This window comes from Electrophorus electricus, chromosome 10 (genome assembly GCF_013358815.1).
Source record: "Electrophorus electricus isolate fEleEle1 chromosome 10, fEleEle1.pri, whole genome shotgun sequence".
NCBI lineage: Eukaryota > Metazoa > Chordata > Actinopteri > Gymnotiformes > Gymnotidae > Electrophorus > Electrophorus electricus.
In genome coordinates, this window is record NC_049544.1 from 15,455,135 (window position 1) to 15,472,435 (window position 17,301).

The following is a 17,301-nucleotide window of genomic DNA, read 5'->3' on the forward strand; positions in this document are numbered from 1 at the left end:
CAACTCATTTTAAGTCCTCAGAATCATCACATAAATGTTACTCTAACAATATGATAACTCATTGGACAGAATGATTGAATTTCATTCATGACTTCAGTACAAAGGACCATTCACAGCCCATCCCTCTGCACATTTCCTTTCAAATGTATATGGTAGGCTTTGTGACTATAGTCATGGAAATAATGCTAGTAAAATGTGCATTTTTTTTTTAATAGAAAATTACATGAATGCATTGACTGCTTGGTTTTTTTTTCCCAGCTGGTCCATAGAGACCCTCCAGTATACATCAGAGGGAGAGGTTTGTCACATATATGTCACATCTGAACACACCAGAATTTTTAAGATATAAAACATTCACTTAGTGAATGGTGCCCTCTACTGGTATGAAGTAAAGTTGCAATTTCCTATTGCATTTTCTAGTTTTTATTTATTTAATTAGCTCTGTAATCAGCTATTAATTAATCTCTGGGAGAATTAAAGCACCTTGGATCAACACAAAACCTTCAAATGCTTGTTTTAGTTATATGTATGTACACCCACAAGTATCCAGTGAATATTCCCATATGTATGTTGTGTATATTGATTTTCATTCATTATTCCAATTTTTAATTATATAAAACATTCATAACACTATGCTACATTATTTCAAAGTGATGTTAGGTTTAGAGAAAAAACAATGAGCCAACCCAAATATACATGTTACTAAACTCAGGGGATTTATCCAGTATTCCGAAAAGATTGTATCATATTTTCCAAATTGTGACGGTGGCGACACAGGGAACGAGAGACGACTGATAGAAAGTGCTCTTTATTGTCCATAGTGAATACACGTAGAGTAGAACGAACGAACGAACGAACAAACAAACAAACAAACAAACAAACAAACAAACAAACAAACTCCGTAAAGCAGCGCCGTCATATACTCAGTGATAAGACCACTAATGTGCAGCACTGCCTTCCGGCTCCTGTGGGTTTAAATAACGAGGGAATGAAATGTGAAACAGGTGAGTATGATTAATATGACGGCGATTGGGAGTGGGGCAGGTGTGTGCTGTGATCCTGAGCCGGAGTGGGCGTGTCCCTCCCGCTGGATGGCCGCCCGTAACAAATAATATTTAAATCCACAACTCTCTAGTTCTGCTATGGCTCAACCTAGCCTATGTTGTAACAATAGTGCCCAACTCCCGTAAAACAAAGATGCAGACTATGAGGTTTGCAGTTTTACATTTTTCATTAGAACCCTTCTGAGATTCAGGGACCTTCATGTCCAGTTTATAGAAGGAAATGGTTAAGTCTCCATTTCAGTGAGGTTTATATATAGGTTAGATAAATTTACTGAGATAGGGCTTATAAATTGAGAATGTTAGCAAAAATAAATACTAAACATTCCATATCTCTTTGTTTTCTTACTCTTACTCTCTCTAGTTTTCTGTCTCTCTAGAGATAATGTTCATCATGATGAATATGATTATGAGATTAACCCAGTGTGATGCCACTATCATAACTATTAAGGAAGATTCAATTTAACTCTCAATTTCCCCTTCACTAACAACCCCTTTGTCTATTACAATTCTACACAGTTGTTTGCTTCTAGTGGACAATATGGACCTGAAGATGAACTTATTTGGAATGTGTACTAAACAAACATATTTACTAATTTGTGTCACTGTGTACTTTACAGCTGAATGTCTACCTATATGAATTGATGTCATATATATATATATATAGGTCAGTCCATTTATGCAGCTCATAAATAACAAATTTCATTTAGGTAAATCTGTATGTAGAGTGAACCAAAACATGTGCATTCTACATGGTAATTCTCATCATCTCACAGACATTTGTCAGATTTCTTATCACAATACAAAGCATATCCTTCCTAGTTCAGTAACATCCATATCATAAACAACCTTTAAAAGAAGCTGTTACACATGGGAGAAGGGCATTGTCTATATATTTTTTGACAAATAAACATACTTATTTCACCTTGAGTCTGTCTAACATCTTGATTTGATCTTTATGGCCTGAAAAATCTTGGATACATCTTCCAACATTACTTTGATTATATTTTACTAAAAGCAATAAATGCATTTTGAAGTTTTCTGTTTCAGATCATAAATGTGATGATGAAGAATTCTCACTTTTGTGGCTTTTTCTCCAGTGAAGCTGTGGAAAAAAATAATATTGCATATCAACAAAAACTAGTATAAATAAGAAGCATACTGACTCCAAAACATATAGACTTATTCAATATTTAGCTACTCTGCACTAGAGACCGATTTGCATGAAATGAAACCTGGCTTAGAACCTCACTGTTTTTAAACCTTTTGTAACTAGAGGCCAAGACACTCCATGAGTGCTGGAACTAAGGAAACCATTCCCATTTCCAAACCAAAACCCCAAATTAGTGCCTCTGCACATTCTAAACTCTTTTCTCATAGTGTGACAACCACAGCTTAGTGCAGATCACAGCAACCTTGTCTACTTTGGAGGAGTGTGATCCATGGAATGGCATGAAGATATGGGTGGAGGAACCAATATCACCTTCTTATGAAGCCTTATGATGTGAATGTAGGCACATTGACATTTTCTTTGGCCAATAAAATTATCATATTTTGACTTTAGTATAACTTTGCCTTTAAACAGTATAGTTTATGTAGTTCATTTAATTTTAGAAATTGGAGACGTAAAAACTTCCACAGCATAACAGGTAATAGTATATATAGCTATATAAAGTTATATAACTATAAAAGTAGCTCAGCAGTTGGAAGTAAATAATTCTGAATCCCACAAGCTTTGACCCCGTTATGCCTCGTGCATTCATCTAGTGTAAATGGACTTGTGATTAACATCCATCTCAAAAATATATTGTATTCTTGTTCTTTAGTTCAGGGGCATTATTGCTGGATATGTAGTTATATATCAAGTATATAGTTCAGGGGCATTATTGCTGGATATGTAGTTATATATCAAGTATACCAACAAGAACTGTTTTTATTTAATCTTACTAGCTATTCACGTTTTAACTAATTTGCAACTTTGCAAGTTTTAGTTTTACAGAGATATTTGAAATTTTTGATTCTAAAATGTTCAGCAAATAACCAAAAGTAATCTACTTGTTGATAGGGGAGTAAAATCCTTTGCGGAGTGTCTCCTGTCTTCGTTCACAGGTATGTGGAACCGGTTGTCCTGGGTTAGTACACACTTGGTGTTATTTCTGGTGAGCACCTTTGCAGGACAATAACTGTGCTCGTGTCAGCTTTGTAGCAAACTTGTGTTTGCGAAAACTTGGTCTTGGTCTCTTGTGTTTACTAACGCGATCGGTCTTTCTCATTGACACGCTGGTCCACCACCGCTGCTGTCCGGTTCACTTTCATGGCCATCACAGATGTACACTATATTTGGCACAAATATTTTAAAGTGAATTGCTATATTTAAAAGTAAAAAAAAAAACTTGCAGAAAGGGCCTAACTGGTAAATGTTTAAATCAAGCTAATTAAGAAAAACTAGCTCTAACAGAAATTTTTAAGGTCAGGATTGCTTGTGTTAGCGTTATATAAGACACGATAAAGATGAAACGGCAAAATTACAATTAAATTAAACAATTGCGTATTTCGAACAAATTAAATTCACTTAAAACAATAAATGAAACTGCACCACTTTATCTCCTTTCCCGAATGACACACAGATCTGTTAATGTACTTCGCTGGTCACGTGGTACGGCCCGCTGCGCGCAGTGGGAGGTTCTTGTCCGTCTTGATCGTCGTCACGCCTACATGTCCGCGCACAACTACGCCTAGTTAGTGTTGTCCTGTGTTTACGTCTTTAAACCCCTGTGGGTGGGTGCATCGCTGTCGGTCGTTGCCTTTGTTCATATCTGTTTTCACATTGTCAGTGCCTGCGCTTGTGTTCATCGTTTACGTTGTATGTGAGTGCCATTGTTATATGCGTCCGTTAATAAACGTCTGTCGCTGTCGAGGGAGTCTGTGCGTCCTGCTCCGCGACCTGCGGCACTGCGGCCGTTACAAGCTGCTCAAATCAGACTTATGAACATCAAGATTCATTGATATAGACCACCGTTAAAATAATAACATTATTGCAAATAATAACATTTCAGGCCTCATTCAAATTAAACTATTAGAATTGCACAATTTCCATCTACAACGCTTCAGGGCGTCATACAGGTTACTGGTGTTAATAGTAAGCACGAAAAATTAAACCAAATCGTCAGTTCCCAACACAGCTGCATTCAGATGTTGTTGTTTTTTTCGACTGGCTTTTGTAAAATTGCCTTTAACAATATATATTGGTAAATACCTACCGCTTGAAATTATAGCGACAGTTCCAATATTACACCAGTAGGTGGCGCAAAAATAAAAGCGCTGTAATTATGCTGTTGATAAGTGTGCTGTGTAAACAAAATGCAACGAAGTGGGCCTTATATCTGTCTTTGGATTTCCCTGCTCCTAAACGTGTATATGGGTTTAATTCAAATTTTGTAAAATAATATGTTCATCATCCTAAATAAGAAGAGCTTGCAGACATTTACAGGCCTGGAGCAGAGTAGTCTTTGCAAGTTTTGTCTGTGCTAGATTCTCTCACTTGGTTATTAAGTTATGTTATTGCTGTTCAAGTTGAGTGCTACCTTCTGGTCTACCCCTCACCTTAGTGCACAGCTGAAATCATGCACCCACACATCACACGACAGCATTTCTGGAGTCCAAGCTGGAAATGTGAGAGGGCGCTTTCTCTGGTATACTTTCCTACACTGTTTCCTGGAGTCAAATGAGTGTTGCTGGAGGTGATTCAATACTGGACATTGTTTTTTTTGTTTGTTTTTTTTTGTTTTTTTTGTTTTTTTTGCTAATACATTTTTGTTGTTATGCATAAGTACTGAGCCAACTTTTAGTGAGTCAGAACTCACCTGGGAACATCCATGTCAGTAACTCCTGAATCTTATCTTTAGCATGATATGCAGCTTACACTGCCTTACCCCTTTTCCAGGCACAGATAAAGTGAACCGTTAGAAGGCATGCTATTAATGTTGATTCTCCACTAAAAAGGCTTTTTGGCCTAGGACTGGGATCTGTGTGTAGAGAACAGAAGCTTAAAGTGTGCTAGAGACTGTTGACCCCCTGTTTCTTAAAAATGCAGCAATGAATTTTAAAGCTGTGAATCCTGTGTGGGGCTTTTTTACTCAGCTGACCCTTCTGTTCCATTTCTTCTATTAGTCTCAGGCTGGTCCAGGTGCTGTGGTGCTGAAAAATCCCAGTTGGACTCTCCTTGTCCTACGAGGCATGCTGCTCCAATCCCTATGGAGCCTCCCTGCCCACTGGTGACATCCCAAACTTCTGCCTCATTCTACTTACTTCTCTCTCTCTCTCTCTCTCTCTCTCTCTCTCTCTCTCTCTCTCTCTAGATGAACTGGGTGTATCACTGAGGCTATTAGCACTGTGCATGTTAAGCACGGAAAACTTAGAGTCCATCATAAATATGTTAGTACTGCACTGCAGGCTCCATGGAGTGGACAGTTATCCAACAGCATCAAAACATGGGGAATAAAAAAACAGGGGAACCCACTGTTGCCACATTAAAGAAGAAGCATAGTATTCTTAGTTTTTATTTTATTTTGTTTTTTATTCTTGTACTGTTGGTCCACTGCAGTCAGAAGCTGTTCAATGCATGTTAAGGGCTAATAATGTGGTTTCTGAGTTTTGCAATTGGTACAAGGGAGATATTGTATATGAATGAAATTTGATCTTGCTAAGCTATTCAGAGTAACCAAAGGAAACAAAAGGGAGCTCTGTCATATTTTGACTTACATTTTCTACCATGATGTTCACTACTAAACCCCAATTTACTCCCATTATGCATTTGATCCTGGAGGTTAAGGACCAGTTTAGGAAAAAAATATCATTAAGAGCTAATGTGTGTGTGTGTGTGTGTGTGTGTGTGTGTGTGTGTGTGTGTGTGTGTTGTTTAGTGCTCAGCATCTCACATGCATTTTTCTTTCCAGTTCTGTTTCCACTGACACATGGATGTTGTCCCGTGTTCTTGTGGATGGCTTGTATCTCACAGTTTCCACAAATATTTCAGCCAACATATATAAAAAAGGTTTTGCCTATGAGACTAGAATGCAGGACTATTTTATAACACGTGGAGATATATTACTATATTAATTTTTTGTCTCTTCTTCCTCTGTTGTATTCACTAACTCTCTCTCTCTCCTTTAACCTGTTCTTCCCTTCACGTCCTTGTTCCTCTACAGTTGTCTGTAGTCATTTAAAGAGACCTTGACTCTTGTCCTGCACAATTAAAGGAAGCTAAATGTCCTTACCTCCTTAACAAAATATGAACCAGTCTGGTGACTACTTTATGTAACCCTCCTCCTAATAAATAAATAAATGCATTTGGAAATTGTATTATTAAAACTTTATGCAGACTTGAGAAAGCTTATGCACTTAACTGAGTTACAGTAAATCAAATCACTCTGAATCAGACATGTCATAACTCATGAATTCATCCTTTATAAATAAAGAACAGAGAGAAAAGAAATAAAGGAAGAAGTTTTCAAAGGCTTTTGATGCTTCTTGTAAATCGCTGTTGTGTTGACTGAACCTTTAGTTTTCTGCTGATCTCAGGTCAGTATTCCACCATGTCTGTGTTACTTTCACATGACTCCTCAGCCTCTGGGTTGTATCCTGGGACTTCCTTTTATCTGTAGACTTCATCTATTTAGAATAATTTAAAATTTTAAAGTGCACCAGTAAGTAAACAGGGCTATTGCAGACCAAGTGTTAGAAGAAGAATTGAAATATTACTGAAATACTGAAATGTTTTTGGCTTTTTATTTTGACAAAGGTTAATATAAGGTACTACTGCAAGAGGAATTTAATAAAATTTAATTTAACAGGTTTAATCTTCTTATTTCATTTCATAATTTGGAACATTATTCTTACACACATAGACACAAAAACCTCTTTCCCATTCTGTGTAGTCAGAACATCTCAAACCACAGTTCCTGGGGGAACTGCATCTGGCCTTTGGTTTGGATGTCCCAGTCCACAGTGAATTATTCAGATTGGTATGTGTGGTGTATGTGTGTGTGTGTCCTTGAGTTTCCAAACTTCATTGCTGCCATAGCAACAACTGGCAATGCAATAGATATGTTACTAATGCAGTGGCCATTAGCAGTAAAATGCCTTGCCAATGGAAACAAGAAATCTTTACTTCTGATGACATCTATCTATCTATCTATCTATCTATCTATCTATCTATCTATCTATCTATCTATCTATCTATCTATCTATCTATCTATCTATCTATCTATCTATCTATCTATCTATCTATCTCTCTTTTGCGCTATCTTTATATATGTGTGTGCGCGCGTGTGTGTGTGAGTGTGTGTGTGTGTATGTATGTATATATATATATATATATATATATATATATATATATATATATATATATATATATATATGAATGTTTTATGATTTAATGATTTAAACATCCACTTTTTCATATATAACCTGGCTCCTCTTACTAGTAATTCATAAGTACTTTGCTTGCACAGCTGATGAAGCACCTCTGTGCGACACGTCATGTTTATCTGGAAACTATGTGTACTTTACTGCAGTTTTGAATATCTCTGCAGGTCTTACTACAGTACACTGAAGTTACGCACCTAGAATCTTCTTCAGCTATATTTCTGCATCTTTATCATTCATTCATCTTTGTTGATTAGCAATGCATTTTAGAGTAATTATTTCTTTCTCCTCCTCTTCTTCTTCTTCTTCTTCTTCTTCTTCTTCTCCCCCCCCCCCCCCCCCCCTCTCTCTCTCTCTCTGAATACCTAACTTCCCACTTTTAGTGCAGTAATGGATCATTAGCTTGGTTTATGTGTGGGAAAGTTCCAGGCTCCAGAACTTCTCTTTTTTCCACTGGTGGTAAGGTTGCTGAGTAGTTGGATGTGTCCTGTGTGTTACCCCAGCATGCTTCAGCTCAAGGTTGTCATGACATTTGGAGGCTTGCACCTACTGCCTCCCTTTGAGCTGTGTGAAATAGCCTAGAAAACCACTAGAGGTGGGTATTGAAGCACTAGGCATATGACTCCTATGTTATATTGACAAACTACATTTGCAGTGTGGTAGATGGAGCTGATTAAATAGTGACAAAGCAGGAAAAGCAAAGAGTACTTTCCATGGTCTGCTCTGCACAGGATTCTTCATCTCAAAAAGCTTGGCTTTCAGGATGAGAGTAAAGAGGTCTGATATCTCTGCTCTGCAGTGTGCTTCTGGTTTTCGTCATCGAGGTATTTCCCATGTGTCTCAGTGGAAATATGAGTAATGTTTTTTATTAGTCACTGTAGACTGCATTCTTTCAGTTCTGTTCACCCCATTTTGGCCAAGTTCCTATCATGCACATTCTTTTCCTCTGAACTGTACACTGAATTGTACATTTATTCCCGCTATAGCGATAATAAAGCATAAAGAGGCTTATTAGCTCAAAACAATCACATAAGTTAGACCATCAGTGCAAATGAGGGAAAAGAATTTATATTAGTTTTAATGAAGTCTGTTATCATTTGGGTCAAAACAGTCTGTTTCATTTAGATTGTAACTCACTGAATGTTATTCTTTTGGGTTGCCTTATTAGAAAGCCCATGTTTTATGGAGTCCTTTATTTCAGGATGTTGGCCTTCTGTGCCAGTAATTCTTCAAACAATATCAAAGCTGAGGCTTCCTCCAGCATTTGGCCACCACACAAACACAGGCACGGGACACTGGGTGAGGAGCATTCTGCTGCATGACATGCATGCAAGAAACTGAGTGAAGGATATAAAGTTCACATTCTCATTGAAAAACACTGAGATAGGCTGCAATGTTAATAGTACTACTTAAGTTAAAAAAATATTAAGAATGAAATACTAACTGGTAGGATGTGTGGTGTGTTACTTTCACTGCATGACTTGGGCCATCGATGACCTTATTAATACTCCTTAGATGAATTCTTAAAAGTCAGGAAATAGCCTGTTAACATTTTGGGACAGAGGAATGAGGTCAGATGTCTAAGAGTAGCATGCATCCTCCTGTTTAAAAATTCTGCCAGCAATGCCAGACAATATCACACTATTCCTGTAGGCCTGTCTCGAATAACAGGCCTCTCTCTCGTAATAGCTTTTTAAATGGTAATTGTGTGCTTGTGACCCACTAAAAAACTTCACAAAGGAAATCACAGCATGAGGGAACTTTAAGCAACCACACATGAGCTGGTGAGAATATGGTGTGTAATGAATTAAGTTGTCCTTTTAGTATGTGTTTCTCCAGACTCCTGCAGCACACATGGTCATGTTAAGGTTTTTTTTTTACATACAGGGCCATGTTTTCAAAATGATTTTCTAATCCAGTCTTCCTTTTGCTTTAATCAATTTGCTTTAATCACACAGCTGGTGCACAGCATTCCTTAATTAAAGGTAGGGTGGATGGAAAGATATGATAAAGTTTCCATAGCGCTTTTCACATAAATCTTTCAGAAAAAAAATACAAATACATTTGATCCCTCACAAAGCTCTGGTAAGAAAATTTATAGGTTAATTTAGTCATGGAGGATTCCATCTGTTCTTTTCAGTGGTTGTAGCTTATATATCTACCTGTCTTTGAACTTTCACCTGTGCAGAGGTTCATGTTTCAGGTACCAACAGTGGCTGCTATTCAGAAAGATTCTATCACCACCTGAATGGAGCTCCTTATGTACAACAGCAGAGGATAAACCAAGAAGATAGATATGCATAGAGAATACACTGATTTCAAATAGCTATTATAGTAATCTCTTATGGAGACAGTATTAACAGAAGCTTTGAATAGCACTATCCTCTGCCCTATCTACTTGGAGAAACCAGAAAACATCTGTGCTGCAGAGTTTTAAATCATCTCGTTGACTTTTCTCTGCTTCCACTTTATATTCTTAATGCCACTGCTCTGTGTATTGGGTAATAAGGACTACCACTCCAAAACTTACAGGAAGTGCTACGTGTGCTCATTATCGTCATTTTGTGCCTTGATGATTACAAGTTCCTGTGCTTCCTAATAGCCCCAGTCTAGTGAAATTTGAGTGTTTATGCTACCGGTTGTTTCATGTTATTGTTCAGCTACAATTTCTAGGGCTTGTTTTGAATTCCCCAGAATAGGAAATACACAAGCCTTTCATCTTCTTGCCTCTTGATAAAGAGGCAAAGTGGGAGTTTGGGGTTGGACAGTTCTCTCTTCCATTAGGCAGTAGAGAGGTTTAGAAGAAGTTATGTGTGTTATTGCAGTGCAGTTCTGCCTCAGACAGCATTCTCCAGCTTCGTGTCCCATGCCAAATGAAGAACTCCTGCTGCTAGTTTTTGTTTAAACATGGCTTCATGGCTGATGTGTCTCTCACAGTACACTCTCCCAAAATTCTCTTGTCTTTTAAGAGGACATAATTCTGAAATAGTAAACTGTAAATAAAACAAATATACTGAAAATAAGTTGCTCCACAAAAACAGAATAAATTTATGAAACTAATGATGCTCGATGTTAAACATTTTACATAACTCAAACTCACACTACTTTCTCCCTTTTGTGTATGTTATGGCTGTGTGGAACATTCAGTAATTCGTGATTTGCCATGAGTATTCAAGACTTTAATTTTGCCATAAACAGACTGTGTTCCAAAGCTCTGCCAAGTCAATGTTACTGTCTGTCACCACTGACAAAGCAGTGTAATTCTCAGAGTGCAAAAAGACCAGAGCACGCCAACAACATGAACCTAGTCAAGACCACATCAAAAGCATTGAGCAAGAATGTGTAGTCAGGAATCCCTACACACATCTTACTCTATGAATAATCACAGTAAAGCAAGCAGAGGCCCAGAGAGTGAAGCCATGCAAGCAGAGATGTATGATGTATGTACAGTATGTATAGTATCAGACTGGGGAAACCATTCTCAGCAGCATGAGGCATGTGTGTGGGTATTTTGTTTTTATTTTTCAAAATGGAGCGGCTGATATTTATTTTACCATTATGCAAACATGAAAATCACAAAAAGATTTTAAAATGTTGCTTAAATGTAATTAAGATTTATTCCACAAACTGCAACTTTAGCCAGACCTGTCTCTACCACAATCACCATGAATGAAGAATTGATGGGTGAGTGTTCATTGTGAACATGTGTCATTCCAGAGGCACCACAAAAATACTGAAAACCTTTTTTAGAATCCTCATTGCAACTGTCATCAATTTTGTTTCAGATGCTGTGACTTGGGTAGCTGTGCCATCAGACATGCGCACGCACGCACACACACACACACACACACACACACACACACACACACACACACACACACACACACACACACACACACACACACACACACACAGAGGGAGAGAGGCATTTAATTTGCTTACTGTGTCAGAGGGTCAGGCCAACCCCCATCTTCAAACTTTTTCTAATCTTGCTCTTTTTCATTGTTTGTGTGTGTGTGTGTGTGTGTGTGTGTGTGTGTGTATGTGTACGCGTGCGTGTGCATGTGTGTGTGTTTATTTTTGCCCATTTTAACTGAGCACTCAAGCAAATATGGGTACAGTGTGTGATCTTTAATCCTCCCACTTGGCCCAATGGTCTGTATGTGTGTGTGCGCGCCTGTGTGTGTGTGTGTGTGTTTGATGTGCAGGTGTTAGCTCTTGGCTCATTCAGAGATGGCTTTTTTTATGCAAAGTAAAGGCATCTGGCTAACTACCCCCTAAGGATCTTCAAACATCAGTGTGTGAAAGAGCTATTGATGTTGCACCCTGATTTCAACACATTTCTCTCCAGAGTCAAGTTTGTCAAGGTCGGCATGCTTTCAGTGAACCAGGGCAGGTACGAAACAGAAGAGGGAAGAGAGTTCCCATGTTACTGATCATTTTAGGATTACTGTTGTATTGTGTTTTATACCCGTGTCTTCCATGAGTGTGCAAAACCAGCCTAGACCAGTGATCAGTAATGAAATAGTGAAATATTTAGATGCTTGCAGTGATAAGTAGATATGTCAATCTGACTATCACTCAGTCTCAGTGATGGTGTTACTAGTGAAGAGGTGGTTTAGTGAGCAATGAAAAGATCCCTTACACAATCTGCCTGTATTTCAGTTATCATGCATTTCTACAATTCTTTTTGTTGTCGAAAACCAACATAGGTAACAACATTGCCTTTCCCATGGGGGACTGGGGTTCAGTCTGTGGTCTGGGCAAGTGTACCACACTAAACCGATGGGAGTCCTACTAACACTATGTTTGCCTACATCTGCAACCCAACATTAATTGTAAGTCACTAGATAAATGTATATGCTAAAATGCACGAATGTCTGTGTAATTTAACTGTTGCTTGAGGCTTATTTGGAGTGCATCTGGCACTAGGCTGTTATGACGAAACCTGAAGTTAGTAGAAACAGTATGAGAGGTGCAGAGAGGTGTAGCAAACCCCATTCCACAGAATTCTGAAGCATGGATTCCCAAACAAAGGGTGCAAGCTACAAAAGTGATTTGTTATGTCAATGGAAGAAATTCTTATGAGAGTACATTAGGTCAGATGTAGCTTTAAATTGCATAAAATATTAAGGTTGTTCACTTTCTCCAGTACTTCTGGAGCCACAACAAAGAACAAGAAGAGGGACTGTAATCCTCCCACAATACTGCTGCTCTTCAGCGGCCTGCTCTGGGATGCAATGCACCATGCAGAGATCCTGGGTACAAGCTACCCAGCTCCTCTCCAAAATCAAGGGATTATTGTCCATGGAGACAAGAGAATTTCTGATCCTGTTTTAACCATTCCCGTTTGCATTCATCATAGATTTATTACAATGTCTCAAGCATGACTTTATTACATGGAGATTTTATAAATACCAAATAAGTAAATTTTAGCAAAGAATGTTTCTTTTTCATTTGGAAAGATTTAATTATTTATTTGGGGCAATATTTTATTTTTAGATTCAATAGTGTGGCTAAGTATGTCTGTGCACAGTAAAATCATTTAGGTTAAATTAAACCTGCCATTTTGTTTAACCCAGGTAAACAAACAGGTTAACAATGCAGAACACAAAAAGGACTCATGTTAAACTTCTTGTGAAACTTCTTCATCCATGGGGCAGTGTGTGATTAACAGATATGTGTAGTTTACAATTTAGAGCTGTGATGGCTCGAGTGCCACAGGGCGAGGAACATGATGCAGATACTACTCTTAACGTTGACGAATATTTATTAACATGAGATGCTACACAAATAAACAATAAATGTTGATGGCGCTCATACAACAGACTTGTGAAACGTGAAGTAAACAGCAAATGATTAACAACTACAGAAGTATAAATTTAAGCAAGCACAGGAACAACGAGCACAAGTGGTGAACATGAGCAATGACCAATAACCACTCCAGTGACACAGGGGTTTAAATGCATACATAAATGATGTAAAACAAGGCAGGTGTGATGGAATGCAATGACAACAATAGGGGGTGTGGTTACAAACAAGAAGGCAGTCACAGTGAGCACTGTCAACAAAGACACAAGCATGTGACAAGCCGTACCACATGAGGTGTGAATAGGGGAGCATGCTGTTAGAAGAGCATAGGGCCGCATGTGATTAACAGATAACAGATTAACAGATAACAGTGAAAAGATATGTGTAATTTACACTTTAGAGCATAGGGTCGCGTGTGATTAACAGATATGTGTAGTTTACACTATAGAGCATAGGCAATGTGTTTTTTTTTCTCAGTGAGATTTCCCCTGGTAATAAAACCTTCACTGACACAGGAAAGCAGTAACATTTTTGACACCTATTAATAGGCAGCCTGTGTTCCTGTTAGTTTTTCTTTGATCTTATGAAATGACTTGCCAGGTGAAAATAAACTACATAAAAGTAGAAACAGAACTGCAAAAAAGCAAGTAATTCCAGTTTGTGTGTGCATGTGTGTGTGTGTGTGTGTGTGTGTAAGTCTGTGTGACATCTCAGTGATTTCTTACCGGACCTGACATTGAGTTGATATGTCCTAACTCAAATCACATGTTCTTTGTCAAATGATTACAGCCATAATTGCTGGTGACCAGGTAGAGTGGAGCAGCAGCATAGTGTGCGTCTCTCATGTTAGCGGTAGCACACTACATAAAATGTCACACTCACATGTGATGCGATCAGATGTTTTATAGAGTTTTTTGCTTACATGCACAGTGTGTTCATAGTGTGCACCTGTGTTATATAGACACTTACCCTTGGTTACTGGAATGGCAGTGTCCAAATTCACACCTTTATGAGAGACATTATAGTGCTTCTGACATGTACTGATGTCAATTGATATGTAACCCAGACATGGTGTTACAGGATTTTGAGTAGCTGTCCACTAAACTGCAGCAGTGCTGAACCAAGCACTGCTGTTACAATGTTATCCTACAATGTTATACTGTTAAAGCAGCTGAACATAACAAAAAGCCTCAGGCAAACTAATAATTTCAAAACATTTATACATTTCAATGCTAAAACAGTTTTCTAAAATCATTTCACCTTTTATTCTAGTTTGGTAGTAAGATGGTTGCTGAATCTGAACACCCCTGTGATCTCTAGGCCTTGGAATCCCTGGTAACCTGAGAGGGATGAACTCTCAGGAGGATATTGGTCTCCATGCTTTAAAGGTTAACGTCTAATTGGTTCCACAATAAAGACAACATTCCACAATGTTTGGAGATTGCTGCAGCTTGCATAAATTTGACATCAACTCAGTAGTATATGCTCATAAAGCAACGACAGAATGAAGAGTAAATTTATTTGATCTTCTGCCATGTAATTCACATTATTTCCATACATCAGCTGAATATGTGTGTGAGTATATGTATGTGAATGTGTGTGTGTGTGTGTGTTTGTGTGTGAGAGAGAGAGAGAGAGAGAGAGAGAGTGAGTGGGAGAGAGAGAGAGAGAGAGAGAGAGAGAGAGAGAGAGTGAGTGGGAGAGAGAGAGAGAAGACAGAGGTGGGCGATGGAATTTAATTAACAAAGTTATTATTGTAGTCATCAGCGGAGGAGGAGTTAATTTACCTTTACTGTTTCTATGGCAATGAAGTTGACCCTTGTGAGCCACAGCTGAGCTGCTCTCATCATTTCCCCCACCTGTCACTCATCTCCCGCCTACTCCATAAGGTGCTTCTCCTGTCGCTTCAGAGACACAACACGTGCCAGGGTGGAGTTCCACTCAGCACTATTATATGGAGATTTATAGGGCAGAGTGTGATTATTCCTAGTGGATGTCTGGAGAAAAAGGCATGGATCACTCCTAAGAATAGAAGCGGAATTTTATGCGTTTGTGGGTGTGTGTGTGTGTGTGCACGTGTGTGTGTGTGCATGTGTGTGTGTGTGTATGTGTGTGTGTTTGTGTGTGTGCGCACATGTATGTGAATGTGTGTGTGTGTGTGTGTGTGTGTGTGTGTGTGTGCCTGTGAGTGAGAGACATACAGGAATTGAAATTCATTGCCACGTATGCCGTGTGTGTGTGTGTGTGCGTGTGTGTGTGTGTGTGTGTGTGTGTGAGTGTGTATGTATGTGTGTGTACATATGTTCATATTCTATATATGTACATGCATACAGGCACACATTATCCCCACCATCACTGCCATAGGCACCTTTGTCTTCACAAGCATAGTGTGCTACTTCTTTGGAAGTTTCCACAAAGAGATTTAGAGTGAAAAAATGTTCTTTGGCAGGCAGGGCAGACTCTTAAGTAATGTCCTATCATTGCATATTAACTGGGATTATTAGAAACAGACACCTTGCACAGTACCATCACAAAAATTGGACGTTTCGCAGATGCAGTGCATGGCCCAATTTGACCCCTTCCATCAGGGGTACACTGGGCTACAGTACTCCAACGTGCTAGTGCACAGACGTAATAGGTGCCCCCTCTGTTCAACTTTGCCCAGTTTACCCATCTGGGCTAAACATTACATAAGACTAGTCAAGGCAAATTCTATGGCCTGCACACATTCCTATGCTGTGTAAAAGTGTATCTAAAGGGAGAGAAAGAGGAAAAAAGCAAGAATTGACTCAATTTCTAGAGAGGTCATTCTCGCAATGAGGGCTTCACAGCCTTCTTCACAACAAAGCTAAATTGCTTGTCTAGTTCATCTTATTCCATTTTGTGTGAAGTGTATCAAAATCAGTCCATTATGAACTGAATTTCATAACCAAAACACAAACTGCAGCTTTATATGGCCTATTAATGTCAATTTGCACAAGGACATTGCAAAACCTTCCCAGGACCTACTTGGTTTTAATAACAATTCAGATACTATTGAGCAGGCTTTTTGTCTCTAAACGCTGCCAACTTGCCAGTTATTGAAGACAACTAGGTATTATTCATAAACAGATAAAATGGATGATTATCTTTGACAGGAAGTCACACAGGAGCTGTGTATTTTTATGTAAATGTACAGAAGTGAATAGCAGACTGCAGGAGTGTGCATCTCAATTCCTCCATTGTAGTTTAAAGAGCTGAGTAGCTCTGCCCATTTACAGAGAAGTCAGCTTAAGCAGCACTGTCCACCTACTGAGGTATCAAGAATAAACATTTGGCACAGAGGGTGACATCGTAAGGAAAACCAGACAGAGCATTTGGAAGAAAGAGCACTAAAGACTCCACCTTCCACTGGACACAGTGTTATACTGGGACTAAATAAAGAACTGCACTCTTTGGATTATTATCTGGTGTTGCCTGTTACCAGCTTGTAAACTACACAAGCCTTCCCATTCATTTCAGAGCTCCCTTAGCTTCACATATTTGAGGTTTTTTTTTCTTATATCGTTTCATTTTTTACAGAGTTTATCAGGGTTACTGATGCTGTGTATTTTTGGATAATTTTCAGCTATGTATTTTATAATTTTGCTCAATGTTATGTGTGCACTGTTCTTGATCTTGGTTATACAACATTTTATAGTTCAACTTTTTTTGTCATGGTAGGCCGGACATCCAGCACAAGGGACACGCCCACTCCTGTTCACCACACACCAGCCCCACTCCCAATCACCCACCTATTAACCTTATTCACCTGTTCCTTACCTCCATCTTTCATTTTTATGTTCCTGATGTCAGCGCTGCACATTAAACGACCTTCAAGCTACGCACTACGACCGAGTGCAACGCTGATGCAGCGCTTGTTCTGTTTTCGTTTGGTCACTGCTTCTCAGCCGCTTAAGTTATGGACAATAAAGATCACTTTATTTCAGCCTCGTCTCTCGCGCCCTCTATGCTGCCACCGTCA